This window comes from Lampris incognitus, chromosome 9, assembly GCF_029633865.1.
Source record: "Lampris incognitus isolate fLamInc1 chromosome 9, fLamInc1.hap2, whole genome shotgun sequence".
Taxonomy (NCBI): domain Eukaryota; kingdom Metazoa; phylum Chordata; class Actinopteri; order Lampriformes; family Lampridae; genus Lampris; species Lampris incognitus.
Genome location: NC_079219.1, coordinates 30,290,551 through 30,314,656, shown reverse-complemented (window position 1 = coordinate 30,314,656; position 24,106 = coordinate 30,290,551).

Here is a 24,106-nt window from a genome sequence, read left to right as displayed (position 1 = left end):
TATTAGTATAAATGTATTGTATAATAACTTCAAGAAATCCCCTAGTCAACAAAAAAACAAAACAAAAAAAAATCATAAAAAGAAAAAAAAATCTGCAGATGGTACGGTTCAAGAGTAATGTTGAACTGTGTTATCATGGTGGGTCCGATCCAAACGTTAGCGGGTGAAGAGACTCGATTTAACTGGAGAACCCGACCAAAAATGGGCCGCGGCTTGAAGACTGACGAGTCTCCAGGTTTGAGGCTGAACTGGTGAAGGGATGTCGAGAAGCACTTTGACCAGAATTCCACAGGATTCCTCTATGTGTGTGTGTGTGTGTGTGTGTGTGTGTGTGTGTGTGTGTGTGTGTGTGTGTGTGTGTGTGTGTGTGTGTGTGTGTGTAGTGTGTGTGTTGTGTGTGTGTGTGTGTGTGTGTGTGTTTTCAGTGTGTATGTGAGAGTAAGACAAAGGGAACATGTACAGCTAAAAAAAGGAAAGAGGTTTGTGAACCTGTGCGTGTGCGTGTGTGCGCATGCGTGTGTGTTTTCTTTGTGAGAAGCAGGTATATCCCTCGTGCACCCCCCCCCCCCTCCCATTCTAGGGGTTTTGGCACGGCGCTGACCTGGCAGGTGGATGTAACTATCACCATGGAAGGGGTGGGGCTGGCACTTAAATTATGACCGGGGTGAAGAGTTCTTTCATAGCTCCAGGCCACAGAGCCCTTCCAGTGAAAGTAATGCCATTTAATTTCACTTCCATAAATCTAATCAAACAAGTTCCTCACTCTTATTATTCCATCGGATTCAGCCGCGCTCCCTCATGCCACGCACAGCCCCCGTGCCAGGACAGCTGAAAAATCAGCTATCAGGACCAAAAACAATTAGCAGACTTTTAAAAAAACCAGAGATGGATAAAGTATGTTTTCCTTTTTTCTTTTTCTTTTTTTTTTCTTCCCCTTTTTGCTCTGAGCAGCGATGGAGAATTATATTCTCCGTTATACTTTTGTTGATCCCTTGATAAGAGGTTATACAGGTTACTCCGAAGCGCTAAAGCATGTGGAGAAATTGGCATTGAGCGATCCAAATATGGTACTGGATGAGTGGGGACCAAGCTCACGAGCGCTTTTCACTCGGTTGAACACGTAAAGTTTTTTTTTTTCCTTGTGAAAATTCAATCTCATGCATATTTATGTCTTTATCTTGTGTCTTTTTTTCCCCCTCCCACTGCAAAAGCCAGACGCGGTGCAAGACCCACCCTGCTTCAGCGGACCAGGCCATGGGGGATATTAGTCAAGACAGGCAATAGTGTTGATTACTCATTGGCCATTAGATTGCTTTCACTGCAGTGGATAAGCCACTCCTGCATCATGAGATCGCTTGGCGGAGCGCAAGATTAGAGAGCATGCTTCGCTAAACACCCCCCTCCCCCCCCTCCGCGCACGCGCTCGCCCCCCCCCAACCCCACCCAACTTCAATTCCCCCCCCCACCCCCACTTCTTCCCACTTCTCCCTGCCCCGAAAAAGTTCATCTGGCTCCCCTCAGGTCAGCGAAGGCGGTACAACCAGCAAAACAGGTTGACTAGCCTGTGCAGTCCTTATTACCTCATTTCCCGTGACCCCAAACTTTTACCCCCATTTTCTTTCTCTGCTGCAGGAACATGTTTTATGATGCTTATACATAGTTAATGGTCCCTGTGACTTAATTGTTTTTAGGGGCAATTTGAGTGACAAATTCAACTGAACCCGATTGTTTTGTTGGCTCCTTGGATCGCATTTGGCACTGTACGAGAAAAAAAGGGCGGGAGAGTGGGCTCTGTTTATGATTCTAGTCCGTTTTATACAATGCCAACCATAGTATAAGCACGCACAACATGCACGCACACACACACATACACACATGTACACACAAAACCTCCTGAGTACTCTCAACTTATGCATATGCATATCCACACATATCCATACATAAACATCCATAAATATGATACCCCCCCCCACAAAAAAAGAGCTGGACGTTAAACTATATGTTAAAATATATGTTTAACTATAGTATGTTAAACAGCCTCAACTACTAATAGTTCACTGTGAACGTTTCCATAGTATGACTCGTTTCAACCTTGACTTTTATCCGTCAGCTTCTCATATTGGCGTCCTAAGCACCAACGGGATTTAGGAAAAATAACAAAGATTTCCTTTCCTAATGCAGAACAAGAGAAGCAAATCACATGTAGCATTAATTCAGGTCCCAAACTTGAGGTTCGCACAGAGTCACTTGGCAAAGTAAACAGCGGTGCAGAGCATGAACAACGATTTATAGTTCAGAGGGTTGAGAAGTGGCGAGGAGGGCCGGTGGAGGCCTAGCAGCGGAGCTTAAAGCTCATTAGCCTCTCTGGCCGGCACCTCGCTGAGTTGAAAAGGCTTGGCTGCCCTCTCGTAGACACATTCACTGGCTGCTAATCAGGTCAACAGAGGAATTAACCCAATCTTTTAAATTTGGTCACTGATGCTTGCAGGTTGTAAAAATACTTGCTTTTGAGTGTCAATGTGGCTTAATGTGATATAGTTCTTGTCTGTCATTTAGAACAAAGAGGAACATTTGGAGAGAGTTAAGAGACAAGGCTGGACATCGGGGAGTTTACTGGGACGAGGATACTTGAAACCTGATGTTATGAAGACTCGAGCTGACAGACTACGCTTGTGTCTGGCATGAGCGAGGTGAAGACTCAAGACTTCCCTTGGAAACGGAGGAGATATCTAATTCCAACGCCATCTAATTAATGTATAGGAAAAAATTGCTACGATCCTTCATCATAATTAACCAACAGTTTAAGGAAGAAGATAGATGTGATATGTAAATTTGATAGCCTTATGTTGAGGCTTCCATGAAACCATTTAGTAGCTTGTCATACATTTCATTCTATCCACACACACACAGAGACACACACATACGGATCAGCACATGTGTACATAAGGCAGGACAGGTTTATTAGCATGTGTAGAGTGTCGGCCAGCCCTCGGACACACACACACGATCAAACAGCACGTTGTCCTTGCTGAGAGGGACAATCAATCTCTCTCATGCAGCGCGGTGCTAAAGCCCCGCCATAAAACCTCTGCAGACACACACTGGCATGTGTGTGTATGCCCCCGAGGAATTTTTACAGAGGTTTGCCTTCTTAGAGTACATGCCTGCCCCCGCCTCTCTCGTCCCATCTCCTTAACACGCATTGTTTTTCTGCAACACACACACACACCACAAGTTCACCTGTCAGAGCCACAGGAAGCCACAGGAAGTCATGTCAAGTGTTGTGTTTTTTTTTTTTTGATGACACATTATGTCGTCAGAAAATATTGTGGTTTGCAATAAGAGGTCACTGCACTCCTACAGTTTCCACATAAAAAGGGTTATTGATCTGTCTTCAGAAAGAATGTAAATCTGAATGCCCCCCCCCCCCCGGGTCCCAGCCCCCGACCAACCCATGGACATATTTCAACCCCTCGGTCACACAGCCGTGGGGTGCTATGGAAAGTGAACATGATGGAAGTGTGTACATGAGTATGTTTGTGTGTCTATTTGTGTACATCATGGAGAGAAATCAGTCTGGTGCCCAGTGGCTGGCAATGGTGCTGTGTGTGTTGCATATGTGTGTGTGTGTGTGTGTGTGTGTGTGTGTGTGTTGTGTGTGTGTGTGTGTGTGTGTGTGTGTGTGTGTGTGTGCTCGTGGTTGGGGGGGTAGTAATGGCAAAGACCCAGGGGTGAGCACTGCTGAACTGTGGGAATGTGGAATATGCTCCCTGACATCTCTGTGTGGATTACGACTCACGAGCCGTCGCTCCCAATCGACACAGCTCTACATCACCGTTTTGCCCAGGCCCATCAGGGGAGCAGGAAGCTAGGCAATGGGCCTGGCCTGGGCCAGGTCCTAAGCACCATTAGGGTAGGGAAGGGGTCAAGGTTGAAGAGGGTGAGGAAGAGGCCCTTTGGAGAAAGAGACCATGAGTGCTTACTGTATCTGGGAGAGTGAGCGATGGAGCTGCAAAGGCAAGGTTGGAAGTGAACTTCTTCCATCAGATTTATTAACCCTTTATGAATCAAAATATGAGAAATTGTAAAGCTCAGTAGGGGAGCACTTTTGTTCAGTGATGTGAAGTGGTGTTTGTTCTTCTAAGCAAACCTGTACAGACTGACACGTTAATGTAAAATGGGAACTTAACAAAGACAGCTAAAATGTTTAAAACCGTAGCTTATGGTTTTACGCCTCTGATTCTTATTTCTTCGTCTTGTGTTTGGATGCGCTGTTTTGTATCTCGTTTAACACATGATCTGAGGGGCAACACAAGAACACTATGAGACTGAATGGGTTAACTATTAATCATCTTCTTATTCCACTCAGGTTTAATGCAATCAATAATAAACAGTTTGTACTGAAACTCTAACTCACTGCATCTACACCCCTAGCTCACAGACAAGACATGAAGACATGGAGGTGGACGGGTGGATCGAGGTAGGACAACCCAGCCACGAACATGATTTGGAGGGAAACAGACCACGAGGGGGATTTAGAAGTCGCCAAAGAAGACAAAGAAAGTAAGAGGTATATTCGGGTGGATAGAAATAAAGAGCATATGCTGCGGTCTCTGTAAAAACACACACTATCAACGTGCTAATTCTGAAATTCCAGCAAGAAACCACCAGTGGCTCCTTTGCTGTGATTGACAGCATTTGCTACCAATGGCCATTAGTATGTGGTCGCCCTCTGACCTCCAGCCACATTTATTTAAACAGTTTTGAACAATGCAGTTTAACCTACGTTGGGGGGGGGGGACCCTCTGGAACTTACCAACCCCGGGTGAGATGATGCCGTTCATATCTACGGGATCATTGACCAGCTTGGCCAAGTCCATCCTGAGGTCCTGACCCCCGCTGCTCCATCAGCACAGACACCAGGCAATGACAATGAACTGTTGTTTCGACGCTGCGGTTCGACGTTAAAATAGCAGAACGTCGCCTTGCTTCCCTCCAAACGACAGACAGAAAGCCTCTCAGCCTCCAGGCTGACGTATGTGTGAATGAACTGGCCCAGAATACCGAATACAGGCGAGGAGCAGTGGGCTGACAGTGTGAGCCGTACACGAGTCCATGTTTTGATGGACCAATCCGATCCCGGGGTTGAAAGCATGTTTGCTATCTACTGTACACGGTCTCTGGCAGCGCTGAGACATTTATGCTTAACAAGACGCATGGAGAGGTTGCGGGGTTTTTAAAGACATGAAGGATACCCCAAGTGACCGTGACTGATCGACTCAGTCAAACGGTGAGAAAGTTTTAAAAGCTTTAAAATAAACCTGATTCATGCTTTGACACTCGGGGTGCGTTTTACAAGGTATGAAGTTTGTAATATGTGATTCAACAAGTTGTATGCACTTCTAACAATAATACCCTCTATTAGGAGTTACGTTGGGAGTGACCTTGCCCCTCGCCCTGCTTCCCCGCTGTAAACACAACGCCGCGGCGGGAAACGGCCACAGTGTGGCCAGTGTGTGTTCACGCTGAAGTGGGCTGCGGGTGTAAAAATGAAGAACACCTGAGGGATATTAAGTTTGCAACAGGCTGAACTGTGACCCCTCCCGTACTGAGCAGCTGGTGTGAAACAAGGGTTAATAACATCCACACCTCCCCCCCATCTTCACCCTGCAAAAAAAAAAAAAAAAAAAACGGAAAAAAAAAAAAAAAATTTGAAGGTGGCAACGGCTGCAGCCCACATGAGATGAAGCAAGTAGAACAAGGGGAGAGAAACACACACATGGGGGGGATTTGGCTTGGCTAAAGCAAACAATGCCTGAATGATAGCAGCTTTCAAGTACAACATGATTGGAGGTGAATTTTTAGAATAACAAACAAGCGTTTCAATTCTGGCAGAGATCATCCAAGCCAAAATGCTGGCTTGGAAACTCTTGTGACAGGTGATGCCGATTTGCTCTTGTCTGGCCAATGAGTCTTTGTTTAACCTTTTTTTTTTTTGGCCCAAGACTTTCCTAACATCCTCACAACCCTTCTTACATCTGTGTTATCACAGACGCATCGTCCAGCAATCAGGAATCAGGACCATTTATTTGTCGTTTCAATTTCATGTACTACGCAAGTGTGTGAAATGAAATGACAAATAAATGTTCCTGATTCCTGATTCTGTTTCCCCCAGTCCATGGCAATGCAACACAAAGACAAAAACACATATCCAAACTACCAAGAACTACAAAAACACACACACACACACACACACACACACACACACACACACACACACACACACACACACACACACACACACACACACACACATATATATATATAGCATTTTTTTCCGAAACCGTCAATGGTGTTGTGAGTGCTCGACTAATGAGGAGTGGGAATTATATATATATATTATATTACTATATATATATATATATATAATATATAATATATATATATAAAAAATCCAGTGAGTCAAGTAAATTCTTTATGAGACAATACAAACCTGTCATGCCATAAGCAATTATCAGCTGAACAGCTGATGATGATTGCTTATGGCATGACACAAGCTTGTCTGTCTCATAAAGAACTTACTTGACCCACTTGATTATTTTGCTCCATATTTGTTGAGCACTTTGAGCACTTTCCTTACTGTTAAGTGTTTCTTTCATCAAAGTTTTATATATATATAAATTTCATCTGCCCAAGAGAGTGAACGCTAGGATGACTGTCGGAACTGCCGGTCGTCTGCATGGGCTAGCAGTTAGAAGTTAGCTTAGCTTAGCCTGCCCCCACTTCCACATCCGGTCAGACCGCCCTCGGTGTTTCCTCTTCAGGCACAGCTCCAGGCAGGGGCCGTGGTCCTTGGGCCCTCCGGATGCAGCAGACCAGGCTCCCCCAGCCGATCCAAAGCTAGCTCTCCCAGCCAGACATCTTCGACACACCTGCCCACACTCCACACGACGACATCAAAAAAGTAGTCAACGCTAGACGAGGCTGCTGCCAGACCGCCCTCATGTTATTGGAACTGCTGGTCTGCATGGGCTAGCAGTTAGCTTAGCCTTCCCCGCTTCCACATCCTGTCAAACTGCTCTCGGTGTTACCTCTTTAGGTGCAGCTCCAGGCAGGGCAATGGTCCCTGGGCCCACAGGACCCAGCAGACCAAGCTCTCCCAGCCAATGCAGCACCAGCTCTCCCAGCCATCAAACAAAGACACAAACTTAGACACAGACGTGGACAAAGACACTGGATGGATAGTACCAGGTAAGGCCGCCGCAAATGTAAGTTCATGCCACCACCTTCCCACACTGGTACTGGGTGAGGCCACTGCAAATGTGAATTTGTGCCACCATCTTCTCACACCAGAAGCAGTGATGTACATCATGTATATCTTGATTTGTACATCTTGTTGCAAATGATGTACAAATTAGACAATGTAACAAATCTTTAAAAAAAATCATCTTGCATCTGTGATATAAAAGATATTGTGAGCCTAATTTGGCTTGGCAGATAATATTGGCTGTTGAATAATATGGCAAGCTGCATTTACCAGGTCTGGGTATCCAAATAAGATTTGTCTACGTCTACAACAACCCCCTCTCTTTCTTTGGCATCCCCTATGGGAACATCAGTTATTATTTGATTTCAAGCATTAGGCACGTATGCTGGCATTGACAAACACGGCAGGGAGACAACGTTTGGCCGCGGTTATAAGAAGCTGGACCAGACAGAGCTGCTCGCTTATGTGGGGTTGTTGCTTTTACTGGAGAGTACAGATCCAACAATGTGGCAACTTCTGCTTATAGGATGAGACTGTTTTTTTTCTTTCTGTACTTCAAACCTTTCAGGTCTTCTTAAGTAGTATTTGATTAGTTATTAACCCCCTCTCAGACAAAAAAAAAAGACAGGTTTACTAGGATGGATGGAGGTGTACTGGTGAAGCACTCACCGGGGCCTGAGGTCACTGTACAGTAGATGAATGGCTGATTGCTTTTAGAGGTCATCCTCCCTTCAGGCAACATTTACCAAATAAATCAGGGAAATTAAGAAAATGTGGAAATATCTGGAGTGCAATATAGCATGTGATGTGTTTTTAACCATTCAGTGAGAGTTGAGTTTCTCCTACACTGCTCTGGACAATGGACAGAACTCGTCTTTGCTTGACATTTTCTCTCCATGAAACTGCCACAGATGGCTCGTGCGTTCCCAAGAAAAATAAAAATATTATCAAGATAAGCACACTCCAAAAGAACACTGCTGTGAGTGGAAAGGAGGAAAAGGAGGCTCTTTAACTGCATAACACAAATACAACAGGACCGAGGACCTGGATAAAGCCACTGACTCTGGCATATGTAAAGAGAAGATGAGGGTCCCATGGCCACCTGCCATTTCTTCACAACATATTGATGGACTTGGCTGTAGCGTGGGATGAAATAAATCACAGATCAAACACTGGAAAACCCTCAGATTCTTCCTTGAGGAGCCAGAGAGCGTCAGTAAACCTAAATACTGAAAGATGTCCTTGCCTTTGCCAGCATGGTGAACAAATCAAAGGAAGAAGTAAACTGAGGCTTCAAACACCCATACCTGCACATCTGCCACAGACTATCTGGGTGCAAGGGGGGGAAAAGGGGTCAGACAAAAATACAGCATTCATCTCATGTAGAGTACATTTTCAAGAGACAAGCAAATATCTACATACTTGGATGAATGTGCAAAACACAGATGCAGAATGTTGGAGACACATGGACTCCTCACTGATAAAGAGATATGCTTTGGAAAGATAACCCTGCTTCTGTCCAGTTACAGTTGTTATTGTTCATGTTCTCTTTGAGTCAAATCTAATGTCATTTTTACTTCGGTCAATATGGTAAAAATTTGGCCCATATCATCACAGACGTCACTATGTTTCAACATATAAAATACAAGAAATGTATTCCAAACAGATTAAAAAGCTGTCCTGTTTTTTACTTTTGTCATTTGTAATCTATGTTGATTGAGGTGAAGCCAAAGACAGTTTTCCACATCATGGACGATAAAGTTCTAAACTAAGCTAAGCTAAGCTAACCATCATCTAGCCTACTACTAGTCTGTTATTGACAGGTCACCTGGCAACTTCACCATAGGACATATGAAAGGTGACTTGTAATTATTATCTAACAAAAATCAGCTGTATATTGTTCAGGTAAATTTTCTCCCAGGACCACAAAAGTAAGAGCACAATTCTTTAATTTGAAATTTGGCTAATAAATATAATTTTTTTAGATGACTGGAAAATAACTGTTTTTTTGTTAATGTTAGAACCTGCTGGTTAGGATGCTTGAAGTGTTCGGATATTAAGTGTTAGTAGATCTATTGTAGATAGTCCCTATTACCTATTTACCTATTGCCTATTACCCAGGGCCCAGGGACCACGGCCTGGAGCTGTGCCCGAAGAGGTAACACCGAGGGCGTTCTGACAGCATGCAGAAGCGGGGCAGGCTAAGCTAACTGCTAGCCCATGCAGACTGGCAGTTCCGATAACACCGAGGGCGGTCTGACGGCGGCCTCGCCTAGCCTTGACTGTGTTTTTAGTGTTGTCGTGTGGAGTGCCGGGGAGGTGTGTCGAAGGTGTCTGTCTGGGAGAGCTGGCGTTGAATCGGCTGAGGGAACCTGGTCTGCTAGGTCCTGTAGGCCCAAGAACCACAGCCCTGACCGGAGCTGCGCCCAAAGAGGAAACATCGAGGGCGGTCTGACAGGACGCGGAAGCGGGGCAGGCTAAGCGAACTTCTAGCCCATGCAGACCGGCAGTTCCGACAGTCATCCTGGCTGGCATTTATTCTCCTGGACCGTGATTTTTTTTTTTTGCTTTAGTTTAGATATAGGTGTTAGCTTAGATATATGGGTTAGTTTGCTATATGTGTTCTTGTAGTTCTTGTTGTTTTTGAATATGTATTTCTGTCTGTGTTGAACTGCTGTTGGCTGGGGGAAATGATGTTTCCTTTCATTTCATGTGTGCAACTGCATGAAATGAGATGACAAAGTGTTTCTGATTTCTGATTTACTTAATTTGGCTATTATAGCGGATCAGATACAGTCAAAAGTGCAATCTATTAAACCATCCTAAAATCATGTTGAAACTAAATCAAGGCATTGATCTTACATAGCAAGATGATAATCATCATCATCACCATCATCATCATCATCATCATCACCCTGCTAAAATCCACATTCGTGCATTAAAGATTAACATTTATGTGTTAATTTCGATATATACAGAACCTAATATTTGGATGTTTCACATCTGATCAGATGTTGACTGGATCAGCCCGTGTCTGGCTGTGGGACTGTATGGCCTGCGAGTGTGTAACTGTGATTTAGGGCTATATAAATAAACCTGACTTGAGTACAGACATGGCTGTGCAGAGCAGTAAAACATCAGCTCCAGTGCAGACTGATAATGTGGTGGAAACAGTGATTCCACTGCCTGCAGTCACAGGGACCATGAGGAGAGGAAAAACCCAGGGGCCATTATTTATGTCATGGACAACATGTTCCTTCATTGAGATATCCACACTTTCCTCCGACAGTTTGAGGGCTGTAATTTAAGATGTGCCTTTCTGTGCCAAAGAAATACAGTAGCAGGATAATTGTTTAAATATGTTGTGTTGTTTTTATACCTCACAAGCTCTCTGACCTTGGTGGGTTTTTCTGTATGTTGTTCTATACAATAGAATGTGTTTACTTTTTTATATCTTTTTAATTGCACTTTATTGTTATTTTCTTTTCTCAATGCCATTTATATCTTATGTAACGCAGTTTGAATTGTGATGTTGCAGCAATGTGGTATGCAAACATATTTGCCTTGGCTTGCCTTACTGTATATTTGTGCTATACATATGCTAATGTGTGTGTGTGTGTGTGTGTGTGTGTGTGTGTGTGTGTGTGTGTGTGTGTGCGTGTGTGTAAACTGAAGAAGGGTTAATAAATTCCTCCTCCATACTCCAGGGAACATGTCGGAGTGTAAGAAGTGTTAACGAGAGCTTTTCACGCCGCTGCAGAACATTTTACAGGTGATGTAAACACATCGGTGGGAATAAACTGGACCCAGCATAACAATTCAACCCTTTGTTGGGGCTTTGTTGTGCATCAGTTTTGTTTTAATTGTCACAGAAATGGTATATTTACAGTGTTTGTTTCATGGACAAAGATGTGCCAAAAGCTATGGCTTTCATGACAGTAAAGCATCACTGGACCAGTAGAATAAAGCCGTGTGTGCTACCTCAGACCTGTTTGTCTCCTTGCTCATTGCCAGATGCGGTGCTGATGTGTTCTTCCATATGGAACCACTCCACTAAGCAAACAGAGAGGAGGCTGGATCACCACAGTGGGAAAGGAACCATCCCTCCGTGTAAAAATAATGAAAAGTAGGCTAACCATACGTCAACTAGCCAATATATACTGTAGTCTCTTTCTTATGCTTTCTCGCTCCTTCCATTCCCGACCACCTTTCATCCAAATATATCACTTTCTTTCATCGCATGGTCCTGATGACCAGTGCGTCCATATCACCATACATTTTAAAACAAGAGTAGTCATCTACGTATTGTCCTGCTGCAGGAGTGGCCTAACACGTGCATACTGCATGCCAATATGCATGGACAGACACACACACACACACACACACACACACACACACACACACACACACACACACACACACACACACACACACACACACACACACACACACACACACACACCTGCCATATCAAAGTTTCAGATAGACATGTTTCTCCCAGAAATAAATGGTGATACAATGAGGCAAAATGAAATCCCCTTTGTATCTGTTCTTTAATCATAAGAATGGTCCCTCTTGTTCCCTGCTCTTGCTCACTCTTTTTTCATCTTTCTCACTCACTCACTCACTCTTAACACCGTCTCTCCGTCTCTCTGTCTCTCTCTCGCTCTCTCTCTCTCTTGCTCTCTCTCTCACTTGCTCTGTGTGTCTGTGTGTGTGTCTCTCTCTTGATCTGTCTCTCTCTCACTCACCCTCTCTGTCTGTCTGTCTGTCTGTCTCTCTCTCGCTCTCTCTGACCAGAAAAAAATGGCTCTGTCTGACCCGATGTCCCCTGGGGTGTAAATGAGACAGTCTCACATCAGGACCCCCCCACCCCACCCTCCCACTGCAGTCCCAGCCAATGGTCCCTCTATCCCCTTATATTACAAAAGATGATTTATAGCCCCTAAATACAGCCATGAGGTGCTTTAATAAGACAGGGAGCTTATAAAGAAGGACATGTGATTAAGAGCAGATCCCTGGTCCTCTTGGGTCAATAAGGACCGTATAGTATGGATGAGGGACCCAGCAGAGACCCTGTGCCCCAGATGCACAGGAGTCTCCAAGGTAAGGACTTGCAATTTTGGGAGGCTGTTGAATACAATCCAGCCAGTGTTCTGCGTTCCTGGACTCTACAATGATTCCCCCCACTGAGGGAGAAGATATGACAAAATAGAGAAGGAATTCTCTTCTTTTTTTTTCTGTCTCTCTTGTACAATTTCAATCAGTCGTATACATCCCCATCTGTAAGAAGTAGAGATGTAGGGTAGCATGCAGGGCCATGGATTTCAGCTGGACTGTTGGGAAAGAAGTGGAATTCTCTGTCCTGTCCGGGACATCCAGGGCTGTTCAGAAATCCAGCCTCTGTTGTTGCCGCTCAACAATTACAAACTGCCCCTGTGATGTAATCCAGGCTGCACTTCCCTAATTGTGGCATTTTAGTTAAAGGGTGGGATCTTCAGAGAGGCAGGAAGGCAACACACACACACGCACACATGCACACACACACACACTCTCTCTCTCTCTCTCTCTCTCTTTCTCTCTCTCTCCCTCTCTCTCTCTCTCTGTCTGTCTATCTCTCCCTCTCTGATCCCTCCCCCTGGCCTGTCCCGCTTGGGAGCAGGGTCTGGGTCTGGCTTGTGTCATCTGTGAGTTTGGTGGTCATGGAGCTGGACCGAGGCATTGGACAGCACCGGGCCCTGGCGCTTTATGTGAACAGACAAGCGGACAGGATGCGGTTTGAGTTTCAGACGGAGAGGGAATAATACCTTGTCCTGGCCAGCCTGCCCACGTAAGGGACTTGTTGAGCTAACAAGGGCTAGGCAACATGACGTTTGGCTGTCAGAGGTGTCCAGTAGACCACTGTGAAGAGGACATGTAGGACTATACATGGTTTAAAGGACACAGAATGGACCATTACAAAACCCATCTGAACTGCGCTAGGATCACTAATTACTTGGTCCATCTCATTCAAACTTCCTATTCAAATTAGCAAACTGCTCTTTGGGCAACATCGTGCTTTCAGATGTTTTAAACATGTGAGGTGAGCTTCACTGAAATCTACCCAACACTGAAAATTTGTTGAAAATCTACTGAAATAAAATCCCTCAACTTCAAGATGCAAATTAGCAGCATTCAAGTTCATGTCTCTATAACGTTGTTGTTATTTTTTCTAAATGTTTGCAGTGAGCATGTCTGTCCTGCTGCGTGCAGCTCCCAGACTGTCTGCTGCTCAGCTGTTGAGCTGGGGAAGCCATTAGCATTAGACAGACTTTAACAGAGACGTTCGTGCAGCTCCCAGGGTCGTTGTGGTCCAGGCTGTGCCGAGGAGACGGCTGAGGCGTGTGTCAAGCAGGCATGGTCACATCATCACCAGCGCTCCCTCACTTACAGTCTCTCTCTCTCTCTCTCTCTCTCTTTCTCGCTCTCTCTCCCTCTCTCCCTCTCTCTCTCTGTGCGGTCCGAAGTGTTGACCATCTGGGAGAGTAGGAAAACGAGGACAGGGTCCCAATCCAACTAACTCTGTCAGCGGGGCAATGTTTTTTTTCCTCTGTCTGTCTTTGAAAGACAGGGAGGGAGAGGGAGCGATGGTAAGAATGACCCAGACAGAGAGGGAGAGAGAGAGAGAGGGAGAGAGAGAGAGGGATAAAGAGAGAGCTAGAGAGAGAGACAGAGAGAGAGAGACAGAGAGACAGAGAGAGAGAGAGAGAGAGAGAGAGAGAGAGAGAGAGAGAGGGGGGGGGGATAAAGAGAGATAAAGAGAGATGGAGAAAAAAGAAAGAGAGCGAGAGAGACAGAGTGTCCTTGCTATGACTAAGAGTGTCTGCTAACTGCAAACCTCCCCAGGTCCTGCATTGCCTCATCCTATATGAGCTCAAAATGGGCTGGGACCCATGTGTCAAGGGTCGTACAATGGGGACTAGGCTTGGCCTGAAAGCCTGGGAAACATGTAGATATTTAGCTTCATACATGTAGTTGCCAAAAGCTAACACTACGTGCATGCTTGCCTATACACAAACAAAGACACAGACACCCACCCAAACACACACATATAAAATATATTAAAAAAGTAGGTGGGTGTTATGGTGAGACTAAACAGGGAGGACCTGCTATAGGTACAGCATCGGAGCTCTGCTGTGGGGAAAATCCCCACACTCTTCCCATCCCCCAACCCTTTTTTTTCCAACACACACACACACACACCTCACAAATCATTGCAGCTTCTCACCAAAGTCCACATTCCTCAAGATTCAACTTCATGAGAAACATATGGCTGACATGAATCACATTATTCCTGATTCCATAATAAACATTTTTGGTAATAGACATGAATTTATTGTGTAGTATTGTCAATATAATGTAATGGCAAAGGTTCTGTATACTCATGGGGAGAGGGAGGGGGGGCAATCATGTGTAGTCAATGCAATCATATCAAGATTGTGAGATACATTCGTGGATAATGATGAAATTGAGTGAGAAGCGACTCACCAAAAAAAGGACTATGATCCAAACAAGTCAAAGTAGAACTTTGTGTGGGAATCTGAGAGGTGCTGGGTGGTGTGGAGGTGCAGCCTAAGAAAGAGGTTTTTATTATTGGAAGGTGGGGAGTGCCTCTGAGGTCCTGTAAGATGACAACTCCCCTCATATGGGTTCAGACGGGAGAAACAGACTGAAAATATATATGATTTGCACTAGGAGGCTTAAACCATGCTGTAAGTTTGAGGTACAGTTCCCTGCCCTGCTTTTTACCGGTGATTAGCCTTGTGGAGGGACCAGAGGAGCAGGCTGACGTGGGTTAACGTGTGGATGTGGAGAACAAGATGAACAATGGCATTTCAGAAGAAACACGGGATCAATGAGGGTGCAGCATTTGCCCTGGCCACAGCGGCTTTGTCGTTGTCGATGCTACAGTATGGCTAGTGTTTGGATGAGGAGCCAAGCTAAATTCCAGTGGCCATAGAAAGGACAGGTTTGGAGGGTGTTACATGGTGCAAAACCACAGGATCAGGTGCTGGCTTCCATATTGACCCTTCGTGAAAGTCTAGGAGGGACTTAGGGTTGGTAGGATTTGCAAAGGAGGACTTCATAGCTCAGATTATGCTTCTGATGTGGGAAGATGGCGGCGGGAATTTACGTTTGCAGCAGCCTCATCCAGTACCATCCATGCAGTGTCTTTGTCTTTGTCCACATCTGTGTTTAAGTTTTGTCTTCGTTTGATGGCTGGGAAAGCTGGTGCTGGATTGGCTGGGAGAGCTTGGTCTGCTGTATCCTGTGGGCCCAGGGACCATGGCCCTGCCTGGAGCTGCGCCCAAAGAGGTAACACCAAGGGCAGTCTAACAGGATGTGGAAGTGGGGCAGGCTAAGCTAACTGCTAGCCCATGCAGACCGGCAGTTCCCATAACACCGAGGGCGGTCTGGTGGCGGCCTCGCCCGGCATTGACTGTGGTGTTTTTGATGTCGTCGTGTGGTGTGCAGGGAGGTGTGTTGAGGGTGTCTGGCTGGGAGAACAATTGCAATCCAATGGCAAATGAATCGGCTGAGGTAGCCTGGTCTGCTGCGTCCAGTGGGTCCAAGGATCACAGCCCCTTCCTGGAGCTGCGCCTAAAGAGGAAACACCAAGGACGGTCTTACAGGACGCGGAAACGGGCCAGGCTAAGCTAACTGCTAAGCTAACTGCTGCAGACCAGCAGTTCCGACAGTCATCCTGGCTGGCGTTCGTTCCCTTGGACAGTGATTTTTTTTTCTTTAGTTTGGATATGTGTTAGTTTGGATATGTGTATTCTTGTAGTTTTTTGATACTTTTTTTGTCTTTGTGTTGCACTACTGTGGGCTGGGGGAAACTTTTTTTTTTATGTACGCAAGTACATGAAATGAAATGACAAATAATGTGTTCCTGATTCCTGATTTGCAAAGGTTTAGCTCACAGTGGTAGTTAGACATTTGGGTGAGACAGGATGCTTGCCTCGACCTGTGAGTTAGGGAGGATAAAATAATAATTTTATATAGTCTGTGGAGTACATGGTTCCCACTTTACGGTAATAATACCTATATATAGTGCTGCCACACCTACATTACTCCACAGTTCAATTCCCCAGGCAAGGCTTACCTGCTGTAAAGCTAATTACGCATGCTTTGTCGCATCACACATGAATCACGCAAAATAAATGGACGGGATGGAGGGCGGGGGGGATGACACAGACAGAAAGAAAAGAGGTAGAGTCAGTTGTTCAGGCCTGTGGGGACATGGATCTGGGTCTGAAGGGTCATTACAGGAGAAGAGAGTGGCGTGTAAGCGGCGGCATGTTATTTGGTTGTCAAGCATGTCGTACCCTCAAATTCACACCATCCCACAATCAGCTGGAAACCCCAAATGAAAGGGGTGAGATGGCTGCAACCCAAATGGGAGAGAGAGAAGAGTGGAGATAGAGCGAGAAAGAGAAAAGAAAAGACAGAGAGGGAAAAAAACGGCCTCGGCAGATAATTACAGGGAAGGGTCTTGTCATGCCATGCGATTACTCAATTCCTGTGATATCCACGAGAAACTATAACCGACTCTATAATCTGAGGATCTGCCAAAACACTGGCATGGAAGACGGGAGCATGCAGACGGCTGAGGCGTGGGGCGAGGGGTCAACAATGTCAGCTGCTACACACTACTACGGTCTATGGACCAGGGCCAAGACGCACCGTTTCCCTGCTGGAAAACACACCACACAGCCTGCAGATTTGACAAATTTTATAGATCATGAGACTTAATTTACGGGGGGGGGGGGGGGGTCAAGGAGTAAGGTGTGTAAGAAAAGGAGATTTTTATCTAGCTTCCTCAAGCCCCATGGGAAGCAAGGCCATTGTTCACATCTAGGTAGTACGTCTCATCAAAGGAGAGAAAGCCAAAATCTCGCAACACATGAGTCACACGGCCGGGCCTGAGTATCAAAACCTTATTAAGAGTCCTGGAAGATCTAAATTACAACTTTGGTTATTCATTATCAGGAGAAGAGGCCATTTATTATTGAAGTACGTCATGCTGCTGTCAGCGGAGCCCGTCAGTGATTCAGAATGTGGCAGCGGAGGAAACGAGACGAACAAATTACACACAGGGCAGGAAGCGTGTGGCACATAAGTAGGAACAACAACACCAGCTCTATCTCACACACAAGACTGGGCTCTGTGAGTACGCCTTCCCCTGCATATTGCTGTGTGTGCGTGTGTGTGTGCATGTGGGTGTGTGACAAAGACAGAAAGACAGGGGAAGAGAGAGGGAAAGAGAGAACAAACTACATTAAACAGCACCGAGTGCAGGGGGGCCAGTGACAGCGTCTCACATATACATTAGATTCACCACGACACAACTTCTGTTGATCAATTAGCACTTCACCCGAGTGGCTGCATCCGCTCCACATAGCTGAAGATTTATGCCTGGGAGAGAGAGACAGAGACAGAGACGGAGACAGAGACAGAGAGAGAGAGAGACAGAGAGAGGGAGAGAGCTCTCTGATTTCAGTCTTGTGATTTTTTTCTATTCCTCCCCTCAGACCGAATTCCACTTCCTCAAGCCCACTGCCCTCCATTTCAGCGGTGATCTATAAAAACATACAAACATGACACTGAGCCTATGATAAACACCAGGTCTGCATTTGGGAGGAGAGGAAATCAACTCCAGTTCAGGATGTGACCGCTACCTCTGCCCAGATCAATCATACTCTACCAGACCTGCATGTGGGGGGCAACCATATCAGTATGGAGCAGTTAGTGGTGTGTGTGTGTGTGTGTCTACACACACACACACACACACACACACACACACACACACACACACACACACACACACACACACACACACGCACGCACGCACATGCACATGCACATGCACACAAACAAAAGTTCTGTTATAAACTTCCATGTGCAGTAATGCACACATGACACAGCTTGGGAGAAAGAACAAAACAAAACAAAACAACAATAGCTGATGAGTCTCCCAGGTAGGCTGGTATGGAGAAGGAGCCTGGCGACGGGGTTCCCGGGCCACGGTGCTCCGTTTACACTTTCAACTACCCCCCTTCCTTATCTCCCAGATTAGCTCGATAAGAAAATTATGAAGCCCGGCCGACATCTAAAGCTTCCTGTGGGGTCAGCGGTGTGATGAGAGACAGCCCGGGGGAGGCAGTTGCCTCCGAGACACTTGTCCACCCCCATTTGCAGAATACACACACACACACGCACACACACACACACACACACACAGCCAAGGGCCCCACTCATTCCTCGCCCGTCAGCCCTTCTCTCCTTTATCAGAGAGAAGGAAAAGGAAGAAAGCAGTAGGTGGAGGGAGGAGGAGGAAGGGATAGGTAAAAGTGGCCGGGGTACATGGATAGCCGTGCTTCTGTGACTTCCTTCCTGAACATTCCAGGTTTTGTGACCCTACCTCAAGGACAAAGGCCTGAAACACGTTTCCCCCCTCGCTTCTCGAAAGTCAGAGGAAAGAGGGAGCGAGGGGAAACAAATACATGTATGGATGACATTTGCATTGGATGCGTGAAATGGTGAAATACGATATTCTTGAACATATATGTTCCGTTATTGTTAAATGAATATTGTGAGAATTCAAGCACAGATGAAAGTTTTTATTTTGGAAATGTTATTCGTATTCGCACATAAAGACAAGCGAGTATATTCTTCAGGTGTGAAACCGCTGTTTCTACCAGGGTAAGACAGCCAGACAGAAAACTGACATGGGAGGAAAATCAAAAGGTTTGGAGTACTCGGGTCGTCCGGGTAGCGTAGTGGTCTATTCTGTTGTCTACCCACACGGGGGTCACCGGTTCGAATCCCCGTGTTACCTCCGGCTTGGTCGGGCGTCCCTGACGACACAATTGGCCGTGTGTGCGGGTGGGAAGCCGGATGTGGGTATATGTCCTGGTTGCTGCACTAGCGCCTCCTCTGGTGGATCGGAGCACCTGTTTGGGGGTAGAGGGAACTGGGGGGAGTAGCGTGACCTTCCCACGTGCTACGTCCCCCTGGTGAAACTCCTCACTGTCAGGTGAAAAGACGCGGCTGGCGACTCCACATGTATGGGAGGAGGCATGTGGTAGTCTGCAGCCCTCCCCGGATTGGCAGAGGGGGTGGAGCGGCGACCAGGACGGCTCGGAAGAGTGGGGTAATTGGCCAGATACAATTTGGGAGAAAAAAGAGGGGGGTGGGGAGGGGTTAGGGTTAGGGATTGAAAAAGCGTCGCCATATTGAGGACACTGGGGAAGTCAAGCCACAGATCACTAGATAGAGCAGGATGATAACAATCATTTCAGAATGACGCTTTCTAAAAATCGCCTTCGTCATGAAGCATCAACTGACAACTGAGAGTACAGGTTTGGTCCTCACCCTCCACCGTGCACTAAATGTTGAGTGGAGCACAACAGTTCAGCCATGATTTTGTCTCGGGTGGAGGGACAGACGCCCTCTTCGATCCCTGCATTCTTGCTTGATGCCAGATCCTGAGAGTTTTTAACAGCCTCGAAGAAACCAGTACTACAAATGCATTGCTACCACTACAGGAAGTCCCCTCCCCTCCCCCCAGCTCAACGCAGACCCACATCAGCATCCATTTACCCTGTGACTCATCCTGCAGCCTTGTCATCTGTGGCTGGTGACACGCGCTGTGCCAAGGCCGCCATTAAAGCCCTGATGTGCAGTATTGCAGCTGTATGAACTGCTCCGGCCTCTGACATCCTGCTGTTCAAAAATCCCCGAGTACCCTCTCCAGCTGTCTGCCGGGACATGGAGCAAGTCAGCCCAGACCCGGCGTCCCCGTGCCCTCTAAACCGTCTCCACCTTCACCCCTAAAACCTGGGTCTGGCCAGCTCCACCCACCCATACCATGTTAATATAATCCAACAACACTTCCTATAGCAGCCTGTTAATGTCAGAGTGGATTTCCTCTGCGTGCTCAGTGACCCAGAAAGGAGCACCACCCTGCCACTTCGCCAGCAACCTTCCTCGGTTTAGTGTTTCCCCAACAAAAGGCGAATACGCTTCAAAACCAATAAATGTATCCCTGTTATTTATTAAACTGTTATTAAAGTATTCCGTCCCTTCTCAGCCAAATGCCAACACACACCCACACACACACACACACACACACACACACACACACACACACACACACACACACAAATAGTCACGCACACACACATCTCCCATACTAGAATTATTTCGTCAGCCACAGAAATATTAGTAATTCTAATGAGGGCCGGAAGATTAAAGAGTGGTGTTGTCTTGAGTGTTACAGTACACGGCTAGCTTTGCTTATGAGGACCAGAGGGCAAGCAGAGGAACACAGAGGGAGGAAATTGAGAACACGGCTTGATTAAAGGCCTCTGCAACATCTAACCTTTGACTGCACCAAGACTTACTAGTGCCCTGACTGCATATGCTGCCTGGCCTGGGCCGCTTATGTGTATTAGGGTACACTGGGGACCAGGACCTACGATGTGACCTGGAAAGAAAAGGGGAGGAGGGGGTATTCCAGGGGCTCCATCTCACATCACATGCCCAGACATTTGGGGACATGCAGCACCAAACTCTGCAGCAGCGCTCGACGCTTGGCTTGTTTCACTTTGCAGAATAACTGTGGCATGTAAGTAGCCCTGCTGACTCAAGATCAGTTTTCAGCATAATGACATTTACATGGATCTTGAGTTCAGCCACGACCATGTCATCTCGCGGCTGCAAAAATTCCACAAAAGCCCTTACACAGCTGTACCCATTACAGCATCGAAATCTGATGCAGTGGTTTGGAGGTTTACAATCAAAAACATGGTCTTGAAGCGTGTGCTCACCGAATTTCCACATAAAAATATGCTGAAAGTGGCGAATTTCACACTGTAGTCCAATGTGGGGTCAAGTGCGTAAGTGCGAAGGGCCTTCATGGTAGAACTGTTGACTTCCCACTTACTGCCTGTATAAAAATAGAAGTACAACTTGTAATAACTTTTATTTTTTACATCTACATTATCGCTTTACTACACACTGCACTCGTTAAATTAGTTTTAAAAAGATAACCTTGGATGAGGCCATGTAAGTTACTTCAATTTGCACTCCTACTTTCACACAGGCATTAAGTGGGGAGCAAACAGCTCAACCATGGAAGCCCTTCATGCATGCACACTTGCACACATATCCCACAATGGACTACAGCGAGGAATTTGTGTCTTTTCATGTGTTTTTACATGGAAATTGGGCATGTGCACTTTTCAGATCAGTACGGACACAGTGTTTGATTGTGAACTTCAACACCATTGCACCAGAATGCATAACGCTGCCTAACGGCTTTTGTGGAATTTTTGCGGCTGTGAAATGTCACGACAGGAATCAAAATCCATCTAAATGTCATTATGCTGAAAACTGATCTTGAGTCGGCAAGGCTAGTGTGTAAGGAGCTGAATGGACTTGTTCTTTTTTTGTTTTTGTTTTTTTCCCCCATTTTTCTGTCCCCAATTGTATCCAGCCAATTACCCCACTCTTCGGAGCCGTCGCTGCTCCACCCCCTCTGCCGGTCCGGGGAGGGCTGCAGACTACCACATGTCTCCTCTAATACATGTGGAGTTGCCAGCCTCTTCTTTTCACCTGACAGTGGGGAGTTTCACCAGGGGGATGCAGCACATCGGAGGATCACGGTATTCCCCCCCAAACAGGCGCTCCAACCGATCAGAGGAGGTGTTAGTGCATCGACCAGGACACATACCAACATCCGGCTTCCCATCCACAGACACGGCCAATTGTGTCTGTAGGGACACCCGATCAAGCTGGAGGTAACACGGGGATTCGAACCGGCAATCCCCGTGTTGGTAGACAACGGAACAGACTGTCACGCTACCCGGACGCCCCGGCTTGACTTGTTTTGTATGGAAAGGCTATGCATGCATGCTAGCAATTTTTTTTTCTTTAGCATTGAACTTTATTGAAAATACTAAAGCTCCTGTGCTATGCATGATATGAAAAAAGGACAAATTGTGAAAAATATGAAGGAAAATGTGTAGGAGAGCATGGAAACAAAAGACTGAAAGTCAGCCAGTATTTCTTAAATAGGTGGACATATTATAGTCACCACCAGGCTTAATCATCTAAAATACCTTTTTGATTTTCGGCTGAGCAAGGTGTAGCAAGCATGTCACACACAAACATACAAACACAAATGATTTTATTGCGGCGCATCTCCACCTCTTCCTCTCATTCAACGTGAGACATTGTTTCCTTGTGTCCCCTCTCTGCCCCTTCCCCATGACCTCCTCTTCCCTCACAGTTGCTTGTCAATCCTCTCTGCACTCCGTCATCAATCTCTTGGTGAAAATTCTTCACTTCGCCTCTGCAGCAGTTGTTTCCTTGCTGCCAGCCAGCATGCTACTAAGACCCCGCAACAGCTCCCCTTTTCCTGCTGGTTGGTCAGAGAAGCTAATAAAACTGTCCTGGTCAGTCATGAGACACCCGGAGGGGAGGGGGGGGCACAGGGTCATGGCTCAAAACAGCTTAGTTGGACGAGGCTGGCTCGGTTGAGAGCAGGGTCCGACTCAGACCTCCAAACCCTGAGGATGATAGATGGCACTTAAAGAAGACAGTAGAACGCAACCGTTGCATAAAGTCATCAGTTAAAGTTAATTACAAAATATATGGAGGCCTGATTGAATGGGTCTCGGGGGAGTGATCAAGGAGAAAAGCCGCAGGCTAGCCGTAGACAATTGTCCGAGAGCAGTGGTGACTCACACGCACGCACGCGCGCACACACACACACACACACACACACACACACACACACACACACACACACACACACACACACACACACACACACACACACACACACACACACACACACACACACACACACGCGCGCGCGTTCCCTGGATGGAGACCTGGTCTGTGTAAGGGGCTTCAGTGAGAAGGGATGATTCATTTTAGGCTGCCATAAAACCTAATCCCATCAGCAAATGTTACTGACTGGATGACTGCGGTTTGGATGATCGATCTGCAGACATCTCTGTAGTGTGTCTTTTTGTTTTTGTTTTGATTTTTTTCTCAGTACATTCAAAGTTGATAAAAAAAAATTCTAGTGTTGCATCGTGCACTCTGGTACCATATGATGCTAAAGCAGTCCACCGTCCACAGCTTGTTGGTCGATCCAAAGCGTCTGATAAACAGGTCTATCGTACAATCTGTATCGAAGAAAGAGTTTCGGATACAAGTAAGAATATATGATGGAAAGACTGGTAACAACGGTAACAATGGTAACAATGGCACAGGACTTGGTGTGAATTCCTTTGTGTAACGTGCTGGTTTTCATGTGTGAGCGTTGTTTTTGTGTGTGTGTGTGTGTGTGGTGGGGGGGGTTAGAGGGGGGATCTGTTATACTTCAGACGGAGAGCGTTGTTACTGTTTCTGAGTGTTGGGGTTCAGACGTGTGTACAATCAGTCTGTGTTTCTTTATGTTTTTCTCCAAGTCTGTTTTTTTGCTCCCTCGTGGCTCGCCAGCGACTTCGCAGACACAATCGCACCATCATAAAAGACACAAATATAGAAATACACGTGCATAGTTCTGAAACGCGCGCACACACATACATAGAAATACACGTGCACAGTTCTGAAACACGCGGGCGCGCATACGCACGCACGCACGCACAGACACACAGGAACGCGCGCGCGCATACACGCGCGCACACACTCAAAGAACGCTCTTCGTGCTGCCCGCCAAACAAAACCATTTAACCGGTCCCTTACTCGAACCAACAGGCGTCACGTGATGCTCTTATT